Here is a 21,229-nt window from a genome sequence, read left to right as displayed (position 1 = left end):
CAAAGGTCTATCCTAGAAAACCAAGTACATCCACCTGTGTCATCAATAATTCCGTCTATTCTTGGCATAGGGAATGGAATTAGATGTGTCTGTTTGTTAATTGCTCTGTAGTCAGTACAGAGTCGGAGGGTTCCATCTTCCTTGGGTGCTATGGTTATCGGTGATGCATATGGTGATACGGACGGACGGATAATACCTGCGTCCAACATCTTCGCAAGCTCTTCTTTCAGCCATGCCTTCTTTTCTCTGGTGAGGTTGTAAGGTTTCCTCCGTACTACAGTTTCGTCATGTAATTTAAACGGGACTTCAAACTTCGTAGCACCTGGAGGATAGCCTCCACAGCAGTATAATTCAGGATAGATTAGAGGTATGTCATCTCCTTTCTTCACAACGCGAATTTCATTTTCTTTTCTAACAGGTTGCGGCTCCTGCTCATCTTGGCTCACATACACAGTGTCATCCCAGTGTATGTTCAGCTTGAGCAACTTCATGTCCGGACGGGAGAGTAGAAAGTCATACTCAATGCCTTCTATAACCAGTGCCAGTATTTCTGCAGTTTGTGATTGGTACTTAAGCTTTAGGCGCATCCATTCGCAGTGTTCCTTCTCACGCCCGTCGTAGCCTCGTACAACCACTGTTTTTCCTGTGAATATCTTCTCAGTTTTAGCTCTGCTTCCTTTTATAATTGAAACCGAAGCTCCACTGTCTACAAGAGCTCGCATCGTCTCACCGTCCACTTCGAGTTGTATATGCAATAAACTTGATGACACAAGTTGAACTGTCTCACTTGCTGTAGAGAAATCTTTAGAATTCCCCTCGGCTTTTTCTTGATCTTCATTGTTTAACTCTGTGGGTTTCTGTACGGGAGTTATAGGTCTCGCGGTGCTCGCGCCAAAGTTAGACCTGACACCGTCCAACACCAACGAACACTTCTCATCCAAGCGATTGACGCTTGGCGTCCCTGAAAAGTCTTGTCTAGCCTTGTAGCTTCGCTCAGTCCAGCTATGCGGAAATAGTTTTAGCAGTTCCAAGAGCGCTTCGAGTGTTTCCGGGCCTTGTGCTAGAAGCTGTCGTTGCAAATCTCTAGGTAAACCATGGATGATAAGGGCAAGAAGTGATGACAGCGACAGTTCAGGTTCAGCGAGGCGAAGAAGTCGCTGTTTCTCCAGAAAATACTCGAGTGGAGTGCTGGACTTGAAACAGTAGAATAGTGCTTCATGCCACCGCTCAACCGGATTCTTACTGAAAGTCAGAAGGAAACTCTCCTTCCATTTAAACCAAGGTTCAGGCTCTCGTTGCGAAAGTCGCCACTCGTTCCACTTTCTTGCTATCCCGCTAAGGAATTGTCGCATGTTGATCACTAGGTCTTCATCAGACAGCCATCCATTGTTCTTCGCAGCTCGTTCATAGAAAGTTATCCACCCTTCTGGACTTTCGGATGAGCCGTCGAACGTTTCAGGACGTACTATTTGTGATGTATGGTTCGCCCGTTTGGTTAAAGTAGAAGCCAGAGTCTCAATAATGGAGCTTTGCTGCGAAATTTGCTGTTGTTGAATTGATATGGCTCGAAGAACTGTCGCTAGCTCGTCAGATGAAGTATGGCGGAGCATGAAAGTTATTTCTATCGGTGCCAACACCAGCTTGTTGAACAGACGCAGAGGAATATTTACTTTCACTGAATGTTGCTCCAAAAGTTCCTCTGAAGACACTGAGGCTTCATCCAGAACGAGATTCAGAAGCTCACCTGTAGTGACGTGTTCGGGAAGGTCAGTGGCGGCTTCGTCCTCGACTTGATATTTCTTGAATACCACAGAGTTGCTGCAGTTCTCCACAAAGAAAGTCACCCACATATTGGTTCTTGTTGTCGGCTGCGCCAAATTATGTAACAAGCCCGCACATAATAAACAGACAAAGTACTCTTCATGTCGCCATTACTAACTTCTTTATTCTCCCCTGACCCCCGGCCCCTTTACTACAAATTCTGTCTTTCTTCTTCTTCAACTGCTTGAGCACGCTTCATATCTGTCCATGGTCATGTATGCTCAGGACATATGGCCACGAGGGAATGCAGGAAATTGACACGTAGCTGAGGCCAACCATATCAAGACAATGTCCAGTATCCGAAGTGTACCGCTCCTGTATCGGCAGCGGATGCCTGTCAACTACGTTTGAAATTAGTTCGGGAAATACAGTCCCCGAAAATGTGCTCAGAGATGTGAAGTTAACAACTCACCAGCCTGACGCTATAAGCGATGGCTTATTTCAAGAGTGACTTATTTCATGAGTAGATGCTGCAGTAATTGCACGAAACAGGCCTTCGTGATTACATATTTATTTCATTCCCAGGTTATGCCACGTGGCCACATAAGCAAATAATGTGAAAAGACACGAGAGTTGGCGTGTGCCACTTTGTTCCCCTTTACCTTACAGTGTCATTGTAGTAGCAGCGTTTCTTTTTTTTTTGTCATTTGAACACATTTACATTGTAGAGTAGTATACAGAAAAATGTCGGAGGGTATAATACAAAAATGGTAGCTCTTTTCACTACATACATGAAGCGTGTGAATATTTTAAGAGCATACGAACAGTTGCATTAACAGTATCTGTTGTAGCAGAATAAATAAAATAATAAGTGATGCAAAAAAAAAATACCAAGAAGGGACACATGAGAACATTTTGCGGATGTTTTTCGTAAGCGCTCACGCGAAATTTTAGCTTCCGTTAAATAATTTTTACTCCGTGCGTCCCTTGAACGCGATAAATAGAGGCGACTGCCGGCAGTAAGCAAAGCTAGCGGCGCTGGCAAGTACCGTTACGTCACGGTGAGCGTGGTCGGGCCTTGCGTGTAGGTGGTGTTGGCTGCGCCCGCTGCGTTTCCTGTTCACTTCAGTCTGACAAAACCGACGGGACGGCCGCATATTGCGCGTACCCCCGAAGAACAGGCATCTCTCGCCGAGTGCCGACGGGAGATCGCCCGTGAAAAGGCGCGTTGTCGACGGGCCCGCCCTACGGTGCGAGCCCTGAAGCTGCGGCACCCCGCAACGCCGAGCCGATCACCTGACCTTCCCTCGGTGCCGGTGAAGTTACTCACACGAAACATAAGCGTCAAACACAAGGCACACCCAGGACAAGCTTCGCTTACCCCCATTTTCCGGTAGGCGACGGGCCGACAATGTATTTTTAATCATTTTCTTGCACCGTGTGTCTTCTTAGTCGTCCTTCTTGTTTACCCCTCTCTACCAAACCATTTCGCTCACGTTCGCTCACTCGTGGTGGGAAAGAAAAAGGAAAATGCACTTCACTCATTTCTGTTGGAAGTGTTGAAATGATAGCCAGCTTTTTAAAACTATCCTAAGAGCATAAGTGTCTTTCTTTAGGAGAATGGCCCGCACTTCCAAGTGCACAGCCTGCCACGGAGACACCTCGAATGCCACCTCCATCGACACCCTCACCAACCTACTGCTCCAACGATGACTGATGATCGCCAGGTTATAATAATGTTGCGGTCACTGATGGATGCTATGCGAGTTCTACTCAGCAACATGAAAACCCCGTCGGCGCAGAGCGCGCTGCAGGTGCTGGACGCCCTGGGTCCAGTGCTTGCGGCCCTAGGGTAAAGCAATGGCCCGCCAGAAGTCATCGTTCAGAGAGGAGGTCCAGAATGCATCTGTCTTTGAGTGGAACGCCAGAGGACTTAAGTCGCGTATGTCCGACTTTCGACAGTTTGTATTCGTAAATCAGTTTCCCATTATTGTCATTTGTGAGCCAAACCTGTCATATCCCATCAGACTGTCCGGGTATGAGTGCATTACATCTTCCACCCAGGGACAATGCAGCAAGGTTATTGTTTTCATACGCTGTGACTTGACATATGTTCATCATCCAGTGCCACCTGACAATGAAAACCAGTACGTGTGGTTGACTGTGAAGAAGAGCAAGGTCACCTTCACAATTCTGGGAGCCTATCTATCAGCATCAAATCGTCCTAAACTGCGAGCGCTTACGGGAAATTTTGACAACGACTCCACAGCCATGGTTATCACTGGGGATTTCAATGCCCACCTATTACCTGTGGGGGAGCTCCAAGATTAACTCGAGGGGCAGAAGATTGGTGTCGGTTGCTTCTGAACAAGAACTTTGCTTGTTAATTGACGGAAGCCCCACCTATCTGCGAGGAACAGCGTATAGTAGCTGTCTTGACCTCAGCTTTGTTTCGCTGCTCCTTTAACAGAAGAAGAGTTCAATGGTTCTCGGACTTGGAAACGCGGGGAAGTGACCACATCCCAACTTATCTCACGATTGAGGGGCTGACTAGCTCCAAGTGCTCCGGTGCCGTGCAATCCATCGACTGGCCCAAATTTAAATCAATCCTGGAAGACCGCTGTCGAGACAAGATGCCATCCAGCCTAGAGGACGCAATAAAAGGTGCCTTACAGGTTGCCACACATTCGAATTTGAAAAGCTCCAAACGCACCGAATTCGACATCGAGCCAGAGAAACTTCGCTGCACTTCGACGCCGTGCGGAACGAAGATATAGGCGCACAAGTCCATTCATGATTTGAGATTGGCCAGACGCACACAGAAGAAAATACAGCGTCGAATGAATAAGCTGGCTTCACAACGATGGGTGTCTTTCTGCGAGTCTCTGGATTCCCGAAAGCCTTTGTCTCTTATATGGAGAACTGTTCGGGGCCTCCGTGCAACCCCTGGACAGCACCACCCATTTCATTCCCTCGCCCTTTACCTACAATGCAGCGAGATTGAAGTCGCAGAATCCTTCTGTAGGAGGATTGCCGGTGTAGCAAGTTCCACTGGAACGCAGAGTCCTGACCACTCACCAACCTCACGTGATCCCCGTATGGAGTGCCCTTTTTCTCTGGATGAACTTGAAGCTGCGCTCGCTTTTTGCAGGCGTTCGTCAGCCCCAGGACCAGATGGCATTACATACCGCGCTTTGTGTAACCTTGGTGAACGAGCTCAAATGGCACTCTTGCTCCTGTACAACGACTCGTGGCAGACAGGCACCGTTCCCCAGGAATGGAAATCAAGTCGCCTGATTCCGCTCCTCAAGCTGGCAAGTCGCCTTTGGACATTTCGTCATACCGTCCGATCGCGCTTGCAAGTTATGTAGGAAAAGTAATGGAAAGGATGGTTCTAACGCGACTGGAGTGGTACCTAGAGCACTATTACATTTACCCAGACACGTTAACAGGATTCAGGCGCAGCCGTTCGTCTATAGACAGCGTTGTCGATTTGGTAACGTATGTCGAATTCCAGAAGGCCTGTAAACACTTGTCTGCTGCCTTGTTTCTAGACGTTAAAGGAGCTTACGACAACGTCACCCATGAAGCCATCGTTAAAGCGCTAGAAGTAATAGGACTTGGTGGCAAGACATACCTATGGGTTCGCAGCTACCTACACATGCGATCATTCTACGTGCTCACCGGGGATGGCCCGACACCCCAGTATTACAGCAGCCGTGGAGTCCCTCAAGGCGGAGTGCTAAGCCCAACGCTTTTTAATCTGACCCTTATTGGACTAATCGAGAACCTGCCAAGCACCGTTCGACTCTCTATCTACGCCGACGACATCTGTATCTGGACGTCGGGGGTGACACGGCTTCAGCTTCGCGCTCGGCTTCAGAAGGCGGCCTCTTCGACATCATGCTACCTTCGTAAACAAGGACTGGAGGTGACGTGGGAAAAGGGCGCAGTGGTGGCATTTACGTGGAAGCCAATGTCTGCATACGGCATATCAATCAACCGACAAGTGATATCGTTCAGCAAGAGTCACAGGTTCTTGGGAGTTGTGATTGACAGAGATCTGTCCTGGACTCCTCACGTCAACCACGTGAAAAAGCGCCTGATGGCTATTTGTCATCTGTTCAAGTTCCTTGCAGGAAAGAACTGGGGGGTATTCACACAATCCATGTTACAGCTATACAGGGTGTTGTTTGTTGGGTTCCTCCGGTACAGCCTACCTGTTATATCCAACACCTGCAAAACTAATTTGCATAAAATTCAGAGCATTCAGGCGCAAGCTCTTAGGATATGCCTTGGCGTACCACGCAGTGCGTCAATGGCTGAAACTATCGCCATTGCTCAATATTATTCAATCACAACGCACATCACCATCGCGGCAATGCGTGCACATGTCAGACACATTGCCCGGACTCCTTGCCACCACCTCGCCGCACTCACCGTGGAAAGACCCCACACGTCATATAGCACAACTGTCAGTGCATATCGTGCCTCGATTACATCGGGGTACGCACCTCCGGCCAGGCTGGTGTCTCCTCCATGTTGTTTGTGCCGTCCTGAAGTCCAACTTAGAATTCCAGGACTTCAGAAAAAGTCAGATTTATCCCCGTCTGCACTAAAACAATGGAGCTTACTCCTGTTGTACGAGAGATACAGCAGTCACGTGCACGTCTATACGGACGGATCGACTACATCGACCAGTTCTGGCGGTGCTGTGTTTATACCGACGAGAGGAGTAACAATGCGATTCAAGACCTCACATGTCACGATGTCCACGGCGGCAGAGCTCACGGCTCTGCGCAGTGCACTTCAATTCATAGACGCAGAGAGTCCTGGTACATGGGCCGTGTTTTCCGACTCGAGACCGGCTTTACAAAGTATGCATGCAGTTCTCCGACATGGAGCTCACGAACAACTAACGTATGAAATTGTCAAACTTCACTACGACGTCAAACAGAAAGGCCACGAAATTATTTTCCAATGGCTACCTGGCCATTGCGGGATCAGTGGAAACGATCTCGCTGACAAAGCTGCCCGAGAGTCACATCAAGAACAACACAGCGTTCCCATTCCTCTTTCTAGGACAGACGCTGGAAGGCAGCTTCGTCACCTGGCACGCAAGCTCTCTTTAACAGAGTGGAACACCCCAAATATAAGGCGCACGAGGCTACACGAACTGAATCCTTCGCTCCAACTCCGACTTCCACCTGGGATTCACCGACGTGAGAAATCGCTTCTATACCGGCTTTGGTTGGGAGTGGCTTTCACGAAGGCGTACTGTGCTTTTATTGGAATGACCGAAAGTGCCACGTGCGACGTCTGCGGCAGCGAAGAGAACAGATAACATTTATTGTGTCACTGCGATCGATTCCAGTCGGAAAGACAAACTTTATCGAACGCATTCCGACGACTTGACGATCGACCGTTGTCCGTGCAGGTGCTCCTTGAAGACCGTCCCCATCGCTCGTCGGCCCACAAAGCTGTGAAGGCACTGTTGTCTTACTTGAGGACGACTGGCCTATGTGAACGCCTTTGAATTGCTCAGGCCCCCCGCGTGCGTGCGCGAGCTCACCGCATCCTCCCCCCCTCCTCTCTCTATCTCATCTTTCTATTCCCTCTTTCCCGTCCCCCAGAGTAGGGTAGCCAACCAGACGCATTTCTGGTTATCATCCCTGCCTTCTCTTTCTCTCCTCCTCCTCCTCCTTCTCCTCCTCCTCCTTTAGGAGAATAACTTGGTCTTTAAATCTTAAGATACTATTTAATATTAGGACAAGAAATGTAAAATAATCCGTGGACATATTAGGAAACTGGTTAATATATGTGTTAAGGGAATGTTAGTACTATTCTTATTGCTTGAAGAAAATGCGATGTGCATTGTTTAAGCGGGTTTTATTATCAACCTCTTTATTTTGGAAGGATAACAAAGAGTGGTGTCCATTATGTTCTGACGTTCATGTTGCGGCGCAATTCCGAGTGTTCTGAAATGAAATTCCTCAGGTGTTCTGGTATATTTCTTGGCAATAACGTGCTTATACAAGCTGCCTAATCATTCTGGATAAGGAGTTACTTGTGCTTATCGGTAGGAAGTGTGATGACTTCTGTACTCCTGAGGTACTCAGCTGCCTCCTACGAGATCCCTCCATTACATAAAAAAGTCGCAATTTCGCCTGAAAGACAAAGCATCGATTGCGATATCAAATTAGCAGAGATCCATACGAAGTAAGGATGGTACTTTTATTTGCCGCATCAACTTGTAAAGATTTGCTTGCTAACTAAGTTAACAAGCATGGTGTCAGCGGGCACAGCAACCATGAACACATCACATTCGATGAACGCGGACACGCTGTCAAAACATTGGCGTCAGGAAACACGGCAGCAGCAGCGAGCAAAGTAACCTTCGTGCTATTGTCTACTCGCTTCAATGCAAACTGAGCGCCAAGAACACACAGCAAGCACAAAGCTACGACCCGTCGATGCACCTACAGACTCTGCCGCCGACGCAGATCGCTCTCAAGATACGGCCGCGCGACCGCGCGCAGCCGCCACATACGTAGTTTCAGCTGTAGTAGAATGCAGCCCCCCCCTCCTCCTCCTCCTCCTCCCGGTGCCTCGAAACGTTCGGTGCCTCGTGCGCAACGGCAGACGGCGGGTTTCCTGCCGCCGTTTCTCTCTCTCGCGCGGGGGAGATACAACCGCGATCGTCGGCTCCCCGTGCACGCACTCTTTCACTCGCACATACAGCATAGGGTGGCCTGCGACAGTGTTATCGCCCGTGGACTTTGTACGGAACCTCACGGCGACGGCAGAAATGCGCCTGGAGTGTCCATATAATTTCTATCGCAATAATATTCCTTGTGCAACGATGAAGCCTTCCGTGGCTATGCGAGTACGGTAGCAATCCTGACAGCTGCAGATCGAAGGTTGCGAAGAAATTAGATGTTATTGAATGCCGTTTTCGCTTGTCATGGAGCCAGTAGAAAAGATCAGAAATTTGGGACAGCCAACACTTTGTGATTGGACACTAGGGTCAGCGTTCCAAGATTGCTACAGTTTCAAAGCTAGGGCACGAAGCATGTCATCTTTCTGATGCCTGGCACGCAGTGGCGCTCACGTCACAGTCTGCCCGAGTGTCCTTCATATGCTTCCCATGGACACTAAGCAAGAATGACGCGCAAAGCCTGCAAGCGACATTCACGTATGTACAAATAAATTTTGTAATAACGTAACTTTCGCTAGCCGTCCATTACCGGCAACTCCGGGAGCCGCTGCAGGCGCAGCAAAGGGACAATTTTAGCTCCCAATAGGGGAGCCGCCACGTGCATAGGCACCGACTACGGGAGGAAGGGAGGGGGGCTTCGGGGCCAGAGCTCCTCCGGAGCTTTCCGGGGCAGGGCAGAGCTCCCCCTCCTCCCCCCTAAAGTGTCATCACCAGAGTCCTGTTACCCACATCATTTGAGGCTTCTTGTGAGTTGCGTCCACCTTTACTCTGAAAATTTTATTGCAGCTACACGCTTACTGCATCATTGTTGGCGCGGACGTGCACGGCTTTTACTTCATACTTTCGCTTAATTTCAGCACATCCTGACGATAGGAAAACAAACGCATTAGAAGCACCAGCGGTGGCTACCTCCTTCGTATTTTCTCACTTCAACATTTCTTTTTTTTTTCCACTGTGAACACCATGTACATACATAATATATTTAAATATACACACAAGATACATTCATTTTATTACATTTTTTCAAAGAGAAGGAGATAGCCCACTAGCAATTATTACTAAGTGAATGCATAACCTATGCTTCCAGGTGGTCAAAATTAATCCGGAGCCCTCCACTACGGCGTGCCTCATAATCATAAATAGTTTTGGCACGTGAAACCCCAGAAAAAAGAAGAAGAGAATGAATATGGTGCTGTATGTTCACCTCGCTACCAATTGCTTTGCGTGCCTTTTTGACCCTGAAAAAAACCTGCAGACTTCAGTGACCCCTTCGGCAGAGTCTTTTATCAACGGCGTGTGAAAAGCACGTGAATGACTCGTGTCTCAGTATTGCTTCTCTTTCTAGTAGGCAAAATGGTACGGACTCACGAAAAAAAAAAAACTCTTCTAATTATTTACAACATTCAATAGGGATGGAAGCATCGCGACTTGCATGCTGAAGTCAAAAATATATATATAATGCACTCAATAACCGAAATGAGGTGACGCCGGATTCACTCAAAATTATAATCAATAGCAATCATGCGCAGCAGCACTTATACTCGGACTACAATAAAAAACAAGCAAACAAAAATAAATAGAGGCTGCAGTTCTGCCGGGAAGGCGAAGCAGTATTAGTGGTAGCGAAATATAGCACAATTACACGAAGGAAGATTCTTAGCGTATAAATCCGTGTCACGGCAGCACCCCCAACTAGACAGCCAATATTTTTTAAAAATGCAACCGAGAAGCAATCGCATTCGGTGCGCTGATTGTGATTGCGCTCAACAGCGAATTTGTGCCCGCAATGTTCTTTCGTGCGGCGTTACTAGATGGCGAGAGGAGGCAATCGCGGCTGTTTACGGCAGATTGCATACTCGTAGTTGGAAAGATCGAATCAAATGGCCCGGTTCCATTTAAGGCCCGTCAAAATCGCGACAACAAAGTGCGGCCTTTACAAGAGTCTATACGTTAGCTATATTGGTCATATAAATTATAGTAAAGATTCACCCAATAATTAAAATAGCAAGCATAGTGTAATGCGCGACCATTCAGGATAAGAGAAAAGTCCGTTGTGGTGTGATCCATCGTGTCATTTCGTTCTGTCCAGGCGACGAAGTGCTTCTGTGGACACCTGTTCGAGTTCCGGGGCTCTGTGAAAAATTTCTGCATAGGTATCGCGGCCCGTATACCGTGCTTGAAAGAACATCTGCCGTGAACATCTGCGTGGCTCCTGTTAGCTCGGTTACTGACCGCGTTTCCGCAGCACTGAAATTGTTCACATCTCTTGCCTGAAGCGGTATCTTCGGCGTTCGCACAGTTTATGACCCGCTGCCTTGCTGACCGCTTTCGTGAGGGGGAAAGTTAGTGTGAGTGCTAACTGTGCAGTTCATCATCGTCTTAATCTGTATATACCTATCCTCATTTTCGGGTGGTGCTCGTTGGCCGTCTGGCGCTGTGTCGAAATACCATAGATCTACCTTTGTCCCTGGGCGTTGTTTTACAATATATATATATATATATATATATATATATATATATATATATATATATATAGTCACAGCACAGAATCAAGCGGTAAGCAATCGTGTTGCGGGACGGTACCGAGTTCATCCGGTGCGCGGAACCACCGGTTTTTCTCAGGGTAGCGAGTCCCTGGCTGGTGCCGCTGTCGGGGGTCACACTATCGAAAGAGCCACCAAAGCAGATCAGCTGTTGTCGGGACGCCTCGTGGTCAACCCGACGCCTTGTAGACGAATCGCCGCGTTGGTGGAGGCACGTGCCTGCGATTACCTACCCGGTAAAATCAGTACAAGCGCGCTCCGCCTGGTGCTCGGCCTACCACTCCTTGCGCGTGGAAAAAGGTACGTTTACTCTACATATATGGTGATTGTAGAGGAGGAAAGAGACGCCTACTTCTGCAGCCCTTAAGGGAGCACAGCGCAGACCGCGCGTTTGTTCTCCGCCGTGCGTTCACTCCCCGTGCGTTCACTCCCCGTGAAAGCGCGCGTCCCTCGCGCCCTTTCACTCGCACATACAGCGTTCGGCGGCGCGCGGCGACGATTTCATCTCCATTGACGTCATACGGAACCTCACGGCGACGGCGACGGCAGAAATCTGCTTTTGAGTGTCCATATAATTGCTATCGCAATAAAAAGAAAAAAATACAATAACACGACTTTACTGACGTTTCGGCCGCACAATTAAATGTCAAAATAAATGAAGTGTAGCGAAGAAGACTCGACGCTAGTGGGTTCAGCGCTACTGGCTCTAAACGCTAGTGGGTCGAGTACTCTCGCTCGGCAACGGCTCTCGGGCGTGGAAGCCGTGGCTGTCCTGCCCGTCGACGTTGCGCTGCTCCGAGCTCTGCCAAATAAACAACTTTAGAATTGGTGGAGTGTGCTGGGTATCCTGAGACAATCATCCTGGAACTTCGGTCCCGTACCCTAACATCTACCATGGTAGATGGTAGATGGTAGGGTACCCCAAGACGCCTCCTAGCATACGCCTCCTCCCTCACCCACTGCATGTCCCGGGGTGCCACGTCGTCGCGACCCTCCTATCTACACTGGAGTGGACGACACTGACTGTTGTAACTTACTACCGGGCGGTACGGCGTTCGGCCAGCCGGCCAGGAGCATAAGAACGCTCACACAAGAACGGGAACACTGCGCGCGTTTATTCAGTGACAGGCCTTTTTAAAGACGCTATCCCGCAGCTATGCCACGCGTGATGGCGTCAGTTTGACGTCACGGCAAACGTGGTTTTCTGTCCTCGCTAACACTTTCACTTTGCAACACTGACGTGGACGAATGGCTCACGGCGTACTACAGGGTAAGCGCCCATAACAAGTGGGACGAAGCGGACAAACTGAGCCATGTTCTGTTCTACCTCGCTGGAGTGGCCAGCCTGTGGTATAACAACCATGAAGCAGAGTTTCAGACATGGTCCGAATTTAAGACTTGCCTCGCCGATGAATTTGGTCACCCTGCTGTTCGCAAGCTGCTCTGCCGAGCAGCGTTTGCGAGAACGAGCTCAACAGCCAGGTGAAACATTCACCAGTTATATTGAAGATGTCCTGGACCTATGACGGAAAGTCAATTCGACCATGGCGGAGTCAGATCGAATCCGAAACATCCTGAAGGACATAGAAGACGATGCCTTTAACATGTTGCTGGCCAAAAGTCCTCGCTCTGTGGCCGAAATTATCACACTGCGCCAGAGCTACGAAGAACTCCGCCGGCAGCGGTCACTGACCCGTCGATCTCCACCGCGTGGCGAACACCTCGCTGGTTTGGCTGCCATGTCCGACCAGGCAGCGTTGCTCGCAGAAATGAAGGCGTTTTTCCGCGAGGAAGTTGCCCGGCAACTCTCGTTGATGGATTTTGCGCAGCCGCAGCCGGTACACGCGCCTACGCCAAGTTTTGCGCCTCCGCTTCGCCGCGTCATGGCGCAAGAACTGAACAAGGTTTTGCCTGAGCACCACCAGCATGTTCCTGCGGCTGCAGCCTCACAGCTACGCGCAAGTCATGGCCAGGCCCCAACAGATCCCGACGGCTGCGCCACTCAGCTACGCGGAAGTCGTCCACCCAGCCCCAACAACTCCCTCAACGGGGACCTCTCACGTACGCCGAAGTCCTCGCTATGCCCCGGCAACAGTCTGCCATGCAATCACTTCATCAGCCGCCCCGTCCAACGCGTCCTCCCACATGGATGGGACCAGCCGCAGCGACTCGGTGGCGTACAGCAGACAATCAGCCGATATGTTTTGCGTGCGGCTACGCAGGCCACATCGTACACCACTGTAGTCACGTGCAGTCGCCTAGAGCTACCCCATATCCGCCAAGTCCTATGGTGGGTTCTCCGCGCCCATATTACGACGACGAACCGCGAGCTGTGTCACCACCATTCCGCCGGTCGGCCAACATCCGCCGCTCACCTTCACCACGCCGACGCTCCCCATGACCGATGCGGCCTAGTCCCGCAGCTCGCGATGAGGAAAACTAATCGTCGCAGTCCATGAGGAAAGGGCTGCGACGCCGTCGAAGCGCCAAAGTCCTCAACGTCAACGTGTTAGTTGACGGTGTTCGCACATATGCTTTCGTGGACACCGGAGCCGCCGTATCAATTATGGATGCAAAGCTTTGTCGCTTCCTTCGAAAGGTCACGACGCCCCTTGATGGAATCTCCCTCCGCACAGCAGGCGTACAGCGTATTCATCCGATAGCGGCGTGCACCGCTCGTGTTCTCATCGAGGACGTTGTATACGCCGTCGAATTTATCGTGATTGCATCCTGCTCCCACGAAGTTATCCTGGGGTGGGAATTTCTCGCCCGCCACAATGCCGTTATTCATTGCGCACGGGCCGAACTAGAACTGTCGCCGATCGCAGATATGACGCCTGCCAATAATGCTTCTTTTGCGAACAAACTACTCGTCTAGCACGACACCAATGTTCCTCCCAACTCGTCAGTGACTGTCTCAATGCATTGCAGCAGCCTCTCTGACACCGTCGCACTACTTTCTCCCTCTGGCCGCTTTTATACTCGAAAAGGTCTGCTGCGACCTTTTGCGACTGGGAACGCCATACAGGGCTGAGCAGCTATTTTCTTCAGTAACCCCTTCTCATACCCTGTGATGATGCTTCAAGGCGAATGTCTTGGCCATGTGGAAGTGATGGACGCCGTAGAAATTACGGATGTTCCCGAAGACACGTCCTTCGCCAGTTACAGCACGCTTGGCTAGAGGAATTTTCCTGAGGCTGACCTCTCTGCATTTCCCATCATTAAACTTCTCTCTCTTCTCTCTCTCTTGGTTCTCTCTCTACGTCCGACCCTTTGCCCACAGGTGTTTTTGATTCATCTATGGCCGATGACCTCACCCCAGCTCGACGTTCTCCGCTTCTGCGAATCTTAGAATAATTTCGTTCTTCTTTCCATGTCGGGCAACCTTCCCTGGGCCGGACGTCTGCTGTCACGCACCATGTTGACACTGGCTCCCAATGTCCATTGCGTCAACGCCCATATCGCGTCTCTGCTGCAGAACGGCGTGTGATTAATGAGCAAGTCGACGACATGCTTCACCGCGAAGTGATCCGACCCTCAAACAGTCCATGGGCATCTCCTGTCGTTCTTGTTACGAAAAAAAGTTGGCTCTGTACGGTTCTGTGTAGACTATCGGCACCTGAACAAGATCACTCACAAAGATGTATACCCGCTACCGCGAATCGATGACGCTATCGATAGCTTACAAGGAGCTGAATTTTTTCATCTCTAGATTTTACGCTCCGGCTATTGGCAAGTGCCCATGGCTGACGCCGATAGGCCGAAGACAGCCTTTGTCAGACCCGACGGCTTATACGAATTTAAAGTCATGCCGTTTGGACTTTGTAATGCGCCAGCAACCTTTGAACGCATGATGGACACAGCTCTGCGCGGTTTGAAGTGGCACACGTGCTCATGTTACCTAGCCGACGTTGTTGATTTTGCCCCTAACTTCACCACGCACCTTCAACGCCTACGGCGTGTTTTGATGTCTAACAAACGCTGGCCTACAACTGAACCGAAAGAAGTGCCCATTTGCAAGCGCGGCAGCTCACAATACTAGGTTACGTCGTCTCGAAGGATGGAATCCTCCCCGATCCAGCCAAACTTCGTGCCGTCGCTGAATTCCCTAAACCGACGTCCATCAAAAAACTGCGTAGTTTCGTAGGCTTGTGTTCCTACTTCAGGCACTTCATTCGCAATTTCGCCGCCGTCATGTCACCTCTGACGAAGGTCCTTGGAAGCAACGGACCCCTCCATTCATGGTCGTCCGAATGCGACGAGGCGTTCCTCAAGCTCCGTCGTTTGCTGACGTCTCCTCCCATTTTGCGCCACTACGACCCAACGGAACCTGTTGAGGTACACACAGATGCCAGCGGTGTTGGCCTCGGTGCAGTATTAGGGCAGCGCAAACAAGGGTTTGCTGAATATGTTGTGGCATATGCAAGCTGTACGCGTACTAAAGCCGAGACCAATTACACCGTCAAGGAAAAATAATGCCTGGCGATCATCTGGGCGCTTACTAAGTTTTTATGGTCGCCAATTTGATGTCGTCACGGACCACCATGCACTATGCTGGCTGTCGTCATTGAAGTATCCCTCAGGCCGTCTCGCTCGCTGGGCGCTTCGCTTACAGGATTACAATATCCGTGTACTGTACCCCAACGGACGTCAGCATGCTGACGCTGACGCCCTCTCACGTTCTCCCTTGCCTGACGACAATTCCTGCTGCTCACTATCCCAGCTTGACGTTTCTTCCATCGACATTGGGACCATCGCTTCCGAGCAGCGCAAGGACCCCTGGATTGCCTCCATCATAGACTTCCTTGCTGATCCGTCATCGCAGCCAACCACTCGTGCGTTGCATCGTCAAGCTCGTCACTTCGCCATTCGCGACGACCTGCTTCACCGACGCAATTACACCTCTGACGGCCGCCACTGGTTATTAGTAGTACCTCGAAGCCTGCGTTCTGAAATCTACGCATCGTTCCACTCTGATCCACAGTGTGCACACTCGGGACTTTTCAAAACCTACCAGCGCCTCCGACAACGCTACTACTGGCGAGGAATGTACAACTACGTTCAAAAGTTCGTTCGCTCATGCCCCGACTGCCAGCGCCGGAAATCTTCACCCCAGCTCTCGCCAGCTGGTCTGCCGCCTCTACCCTGCCCTACCCGGCCGCTCGGGTGCATTGGAATTGATCTGCATGGACTACTTCCTTTGACGCCAGCTGATAACCGCTGGACCATTGTGGCAGTAGATCAGCTTACACGATACGCCGAAACCGCCGCTCTCCCAGCAGTTACAGCACTCGATGTTGCCTCATTCCTGCTTCGCCGATTCATCCTGCGGCATGGTCCACCCCAGGAATTTCTCAGCGATCGCGGACGCGTGTTCCTGCCGGAAGTAGTTGAAGCGATTCTCAAAGAGGGCCACGTTGTTCATCGTACGACTATGGCGTACCATCCACAAACGAATGACCTCACAGAACGCTTCAACCGTACGCTCGGCGACATGCTTTCAATTTACGTCGCCTCCGACCAAACCAACTTGGACACCATTCTGCCTATCGTGACCTACGCGTATAATACCGCTACGCAGAGCATCACTGGATTTTCACCCTATTTCTTACTGTATGGTCGGCACCCTTCGCCCACCATCGACACCATTCTGCCGTACCGGCCGGATGCATCTGAGTGCGTGCCTATTTCTGCCACGGTCAGGCATGCAGAAGAGTGCCACCCCTCGCACGGGCCTTTACTTCCGATGTTCAAGAGCGCCAGAGGAGCACTCGTGGTGACGCCACTTCCACGGTCACCTTCGATCCAGGAGCGCTCGTGGGCTCTCAGGCCCTTTCACTGCCCCTGGCCTCTCTCTCCTCAAAACTGATTCCGAAGTACGAAGGCCCTTATCGTGTTCTCGAACGCGTGTCTCCTGTGAACTATGTAATAGAACCAGTTGAGCCATCTTCAGACATGCGCCGTCGTGGACGAGATATTGTCCTTGTCAACCGTCTAAAGCCATCGTGACGAGCTGTTAGGTCGCCGGACGGCTCCCTTATCACTCCCGGGGGTGATTGTAGCGAAGAAGAGAGACGCTAGTGGGTTCAGCACTACTGGCTCTAAACGCTAGTGGGTCGAGCGCTCTCGCTCGGCAAAGGCTCTCGGGCTTGGAAGCTGTGGCTGTCCTGCCCGTCGACGTCGCGCTGCTCCGAGCTCTGCCAAATAAACACCTTTAGAATAAGAAAGTACGGAAGAATGACAGCTATAAATGCGCGTGCACACCTTTTGTCATAAAAGAAACCAATAGGGATAGGGATAAAAGTATATGTGAAATGATAAGGGGCCACAAAACTTGCAAGGTGTTAGCACACTAAACGGGTAAAAAGGAAAGTTTACCAGCACTTTCATTGATTCGACAAGTAACCGCTTTAAATTTATGAATTAGATAAGAGTCTCGAAGCTCTCTTTCGTGGTGGGAATGAAAACCAGAGTGAATGATTGTTGCGGTGTATTTATTAAATGAGTGACCCGCTATGCGCACGTGTTTTAATCGCGAAGATGAGGAAGAGTATAGCGGCGTGGCACTTATGGTTGTTAACGCGATACCTGAACGGCGTTTCAGCTTGTCCAACGTACTGTAATTTGCAAATAGAACATTCGAGCAAATCGATACAGTGGTTAGTGTAACATGTAAAATTACCTTTAATTTCAATCTGGAAATCCGAGGCAGTGCTTTTGGCAATACGTGGTGCCGCCATGTGTGCACAAACCTTGCACCGTGTCTTCTTGCAAGGTTGGCAACCCGCAGACTCAGGAATCCTCGTTTTAGGTGACGTATAAGTTGTCGTGCAAATTACTAGACCGTCTGAAGGCTACCCGAGATGGTTCTGGAAAGATAACTTTGAGGTGACCACTTTGTGCTAGTATATTTAAATGTTTTTTAAGGATTGGTGGGAGATTTGGAACCGATGCTGAGTGGGTTAGAATGAGGGTAGTTTGTGTCTGAAGGGACGATTGCTTTTTTTGCGCGGAACAAATCCTTCCGATTCAGCGCATCGGCCCGTTTAACGGCATCATCCACAATATGACGGGGGTGTTCCTGCTGAATTAAAGCTTGGCGAAGCTGTTCACACTTTCATAAAATTCTGACTGTTCCGAGCAAAGCTTTTTAAGCGAGGTGCCTTTTTTCCCCGTTTCTCCGCGTTCGAGCCGAACGCGCGCGGTGTCCGTGACTGCAGCAGGGGTGCGACTGTTTTCACAACAAATCCATCGAGGGGCGGGGCCTCGCCTCGATGAGGTATCACCATTTTCTTTTTTTTAAATGCGAAGCATTTTTTGCCGGCGGCTCTATCCGTCCCTCCGCGTCACACACCCCCACAGCACATGCGCGTCCCCTCCCCTCTCTCTCCTCTCCTACGCTCCCCCCCCCCTTTATCACCTCTAGGAATCCTGTACGGAGCGGCGCCCGCGTGCCACACCCCCACAGCGCATGCGCGTCCCCTCCCCCTCTCTCTCCTCTCCTACGCTCCCCCCTTTCTCTCCTCTAGGAATCCAAAGCGGCGCGCACGACAGGTGGTGCGACAGCTGCATACTCCGCTGGGGGCGCCACGGTAGTTCCGCGGTATGAAAATCACGGAGCGCGCGCGCCTCATTCTCTCTCCTGTGCAGCGCCGCGATGAGCGCTGAGGCCGCTGCCGCGAAGCCATCTCCCGCTCAACCTAACCATCTCCTCGCTGCTTCGCATCCACACGTGGTTCCCTTTAGCGGAAGATGGAGTAATTTTTTTCCTTTCTGTTTGGCGGCGCGGTCGGTGTGCAGCGCCTCCGTTCGGATCAGCTCATTCCACCCGAGCGAGAAGTTGGCTCGCGTATCATATTCGCGAGCCAAAACAAACGCCCAAGCTCAGCTTCGGCGTTTGTTTTGTAAGCATCTGTGCATGTTTTTTTTACATTGAATTCAATACATTCATTCATTGAAGATTGAATTTAATTCAAATACCTAGTAAAGCCTCGTCAAGGGGATAACTCGGTTTACAGCGTTCTGCATCTGTGATCTTGATCTTGATCTGTTGCTTTAGTAATGCTGCTACCGGGGTTAGTCGGTGAAACAACATGGCAAAATGAGCTGTTTAGAGGCGCTACAAGGAAGCTGTTAGCAACATCCAAGCGCCTTGTTTTTTTCGTGTGTGTGTGTAGCTCACATATTCTTGACGTCTTTAACGTCCAGCGATGAAAGGTATGTCTGTTTTGAAGTGGTGGCGATGGCTTCTTTCGAACTGTACAGCAGCCGGTCCGTCGAATCTCTATGCAGTGACACGGAGTCGCAACATCCATTCATAAACTCAGTGACGACCAGGAAGTGTACAATATCTTTAGAGCACTTCCTCTAGAGTAGGTGTGCGTGAAGATAACGGACGAATGCAGATAACTGAAATTATAAACCAATTAGAAGAGGCTTTGTTCACTGTTGGCCCACAAACAAAATATATAATCGAAGAAGCTCCTGAAAAACAGTGGTGTTATAAATATTGTATTCAGGATGGTAATTTGTGATAACGCCACGAAGATACTGGTCTAATAAGAAGCCATATTGGTTCTCATCGTAGTTTCGTTGATTTGAAAATAGCTTTAGTAGCAAAATTCGAAGTGGTTTTTATTATAGTGCTAGAATGCAAGCATTCTCAATTGTGCCTCTCTCTAAATAGGCAGGTGAGTTGGTTTTGCCGTATGCAGAAACAGTGGCAGCTAGGCCCTCGGTGTAGGGTATTTTGGCGTAGAAAGATGGAACATCCATCGTGACAAAGTAAATCCCTGCTGGTACAATCAGGTTTAACACGTCCCGAAGGAATTATTTTGTGTCATTAAGTACGAAGCGAAACGAAGTTTGCACGTCTTTAAGAAGAATGTTAGTATGGCTGTGCATTTTTTCAGTCACTGCTTATTACGGCAAACGAAAGACCAGCCGGGATGGTTGGTTTTGTGAATTTCCGGCAGTAAATGGAAATGGCTGACGCCAGAGTACCATGGTAGCATTCTTTTGAATGTCGCATCGATTGCACTCCCTACCTTCAGGAGAGCACAGGACATCCTCCATCTTCCCTTGAAATTTGTCGGTGGGAACGTTTGAGAGTTGCACGTGGAGTGTGGCGTTATTGCCGTGTTTTCATCCTGGCCAGAAGGCTACTATAATGCAGCACGAAACCAGTGCCTTAAATGGGTATTGAAATGAGGTTTATTGATGCAGGCGTAGATGTAGGTCCTTCGGATAGACTGGCACAGAACGGGCGGCTAAATAGTTACGTAGGGCAGCGCTCTTAGCGGTAACTTCGGCGTCGTCTTTTGCGGAGCGATCACGATGCTGCTACTGCTGGTGGTGTGCATCATCTGCAGAACATGTTGCACGTCTTCTTCGAAGAGCTCATCGGGCAAGGCGGCCACATGGGTCTTTCAAATTTGATAGCCAACAAAGGGCGTGATGATCTGTGACGACGTCAAACGGGCGGCCGTACAAGTAAGGGCGGAACTTGCTAAGGGCCCATACGATGGCTAAGCATTCTTTTTCAGTCACAGTATAGTTGGTCTCAGCTTTCGTGAGGGTACGGCTGGCATAAGCAACAACGCATTCAGGGTGCCCGGGTTTTCGTTGTGCTAGCATGGCGCCGAGACCTATTCCGCTGGCGTCTGTGTGTACCTCCGTCGAAGCTTCAGGATCGAAGTGACGCAGAATAGGAGGTGAAGCGAGAAGACGTCGTAAAGTAGTGAACGCCTCGTCGCAGGCTGGAGACCATGATGACAGGTTGCCGGAGCTACCCAGAAGCTGTGTCAGAGGGCGTATTATGGACGCGAAGTTGCGAATGAAACGTCGAAAGTATGAACATAAGCCGACGAAACTGCGAATTTCTTTGAGATTTGTCGGCCTAGGAAAGTCAGTAACGGCACGCAATTTCGCGGGATCAGGTTGGACGCCGTGCTTAGACACGACGTGGCCAAGAATGGTTAGCTTTCGAGCGGCAAAGTGGCATTTTTTGAGATTAAGTTGGAGCCCAGCGTTGGTAAGACACGTCAGAACGCACTTGAGGCGGTGAAGATGTGTCGTAAAATCCGGAGCGAAGACGACAATATCGTCGAGGTAACACAGACACGTTTGCCATTTCAATCCACGCAAAACAGTGTCCATCATTCGCTCGAACGTTGCGGGGGAATTACAGAGGCCGAAGGGCATCACG

This window comes from Dermacentor silvarum, chromosome 3, assembly GCF_013339745.2.
Source record: "Dermacentor silvarum isolate Dsil-2018 chromosome 3, BIME_Dsil_1.4, whole genome shotgun sequence".
NCBI classification, from domain to species: Eukaryota; Metazoa; Arthropoda; class Arachnida; order Ixodida; family Ixodidae; genus Dermacentor; species Dermacentor silvarum.
This window is presented reverse-complemented; position numbering follows the sequence as displayed.